Genomic DNA, 2,386 nt, shown 5'->3' on the forward strand with positions numbered 1-2,386 from the left:
CAGGGCATTCTGGCAGCCAAGTGGCTTGACCTTTATTAGTGAGCCTGGTTACCCCCTCTCGGAACCACAGACTTAGAAATCGCCAGCTCATATACAGTGCATAAAATATATTTATATATATATACCCTTATACACCATTTAATAAAAAATATCACAAAATTCTTCTAAGTCCCTCGGGAAGAGTGAAAGACGCGCACGTTCATTTTCAGAGCTCCTAGACCTTCCTATAAGAAGTTAGCCAAAAAGTAGCTTCGAAAAACGCTTAGGTTAAGTTTCAGAGTTGCTTCTAATGTACCAAAGCTGGACTTAGACATAATTTCACTCTCACAACATTATGGCTGGTTGGAGAGAGTCCGAACCACAAGTACAGGGTCCATGGTTCTGGCCGTATACTGGGGGGACGGGGACGACTCCCATTAACCCCTGACTATACCGGGGATACGCTTATCACAATGCCTTTCTGGTCTGTGCTGAAGCACGGCATTCTGGCAGCCAAGTGGCTTGACCTTTATTAGTGAGCCTGGTTACCCCCTCTCGGAACCACAGACTTAGAAATCGCCAGCTCATATACAGTGCATAAAATATATTTATATATATACCCTTATACACCATTTAATGAAAAATATCACAAAATTCTTCTAAGTCCCTCGGGAAGAGTGAAAGACGCGCACGTTCATTTTCAGAGCTCCTAGACCTTCCTATAAGAAGTTAGCCAAAAAGTAGCTTCGAAAAACGCTTAGGTTAAGTTTCAGAGTTGCTTCTAATGTACAAAAGCTGGACTTAGACATAATTTCACTCTCACAACATTATGGCTGGTTGGAGAGAGTCCGAACCACAAGTACCGGGTCCATGGTTCTGGCCGTATACTGGGGGGACGGGGACGACTCCCATTAACCCCTGACTATACCGGGGATACGCTTATCACAATGCCTTTCTGGTCTGTGCTGAAGCAGGGCATTCTGGCAGCCAAGTGGCTTGACCTTTATTAGTGAGCCTGGTTACCCCCTCTCGGAACCACAGACTTAGAAATCGCCAGCTCATATACAGTGCATAAAATATATTTATATATATATACCCTTATACACCATTTAATAAAAAATATCACAAAATTCTTCTAAGTCCCTCGGGAAGAGTGAAAGACGCGCACGTTCATTTTCAGAGCTCCTAGACCTTCCTATAAGAAGTTAGCCAAAAAGTAGCTTCGAAAAACGCTTTGGTTAAGTTTCAGAGTTGCTTCTAATGTACCAAAGCTGGACTTAGACATAATTTCACTCTCACAACATTATGGCTGGTTGGAGAGAGTCCGAACCACAAGTACAGGGTCCATGGTTCTGGCCGTATACTGGGGGGACGGGGACGACTCCCATTAACCCCTGACTATACCGGGGATACGCTTATCACAATGCCTTTCTGGTCTGTGCTGAAGCACGGCATTCTGGCAGCCAAGTGGCTTGACCTTTATTAGTGAGCCTGGTTACCCCCTCTCGGAACCACAGACTTAGAAATCGCCAGCTCATATACAGTGCATAAAATATATTTATATATATACCCTTATACACCATTTAATGAAAAATATCACAAAATTCTTCTAAGTCCCTCGGGAAGAGTGAAAGACGCGCACGTTCATTTTCAGAGCTCCTAGACCTTCCTATAAGAAGTTAGCCAAAAAGTAGCTTCGAAAAACGCTTAGGTTAAGTTTCAGAGTTGCTTCTAATGTACAAAAGCTGGACTTAGACATAATTTCACTCTCACAACATTATGGCTGGTTGGAGAGAGTCCGAACCACAAGTACCGGGTCCATGGTTCTGGCCGTATACTGGGGGGACGGGGACGACTCCCATTAACCCCTGACTATACCGGGGATACGCTTATCACAATGCCTTTCTGGTCTGTGCTGAAGCAGGGCATTCTGGCAGCCAAGTGGCTTGACCTTTATTAGTGAGCCTGGTTACCCCCTCTCGGAACCACAGACTTAGAAATCGCCAGCTCATATACAGTGCATAAAATATATTTATATATATACCCTTATACACCATTTAATAAAAAATATCACAAAATTCTTCTAAGTCCCTCGGGAAGAGTGAAAGACGTGCACGTTCATTTTCAGAGCTCCTAGACCTTCCTATAAGAAGTTAGCCAAAAAGTAGCTTCGAAAAACGCTTAGGTTAAGTTTCAGAGTTGCTTCTAATGTACCAAAGCTGGACTTAGACATAATTTCACTCTCACAACATTATGGCTGGTTGGAGACAGTCCGAACCACAAGTACCGGGTCCATGGTTCTGGCCGTATACTGGGGGGACGGGGACGACTCCCATTAACCCCTGACTATACCGGGGATACGCTTATCACAATGCCTTTCTGGTCTGTGCTGAAGCACGGCATTCTG

The sequence above is a fragment of the Ascaphus truei genome, unplaced genomic scaffold (genome assembly GCF_040206685.1).
Source record: "Ascaphus truei isolate aAscTru1 unplaced genomic scaffold, aAscTru1.hap1 HAP1_SCAFFOLD_140, whole genome shotgun sequence".
Classification (NCBI taxonomy): domain Eukaryota; kingdom Metazoa; phylum Chordata; class Amphibia; order Anura; family Ascaphidae; genus Ascaphus; species Ascaphus truei.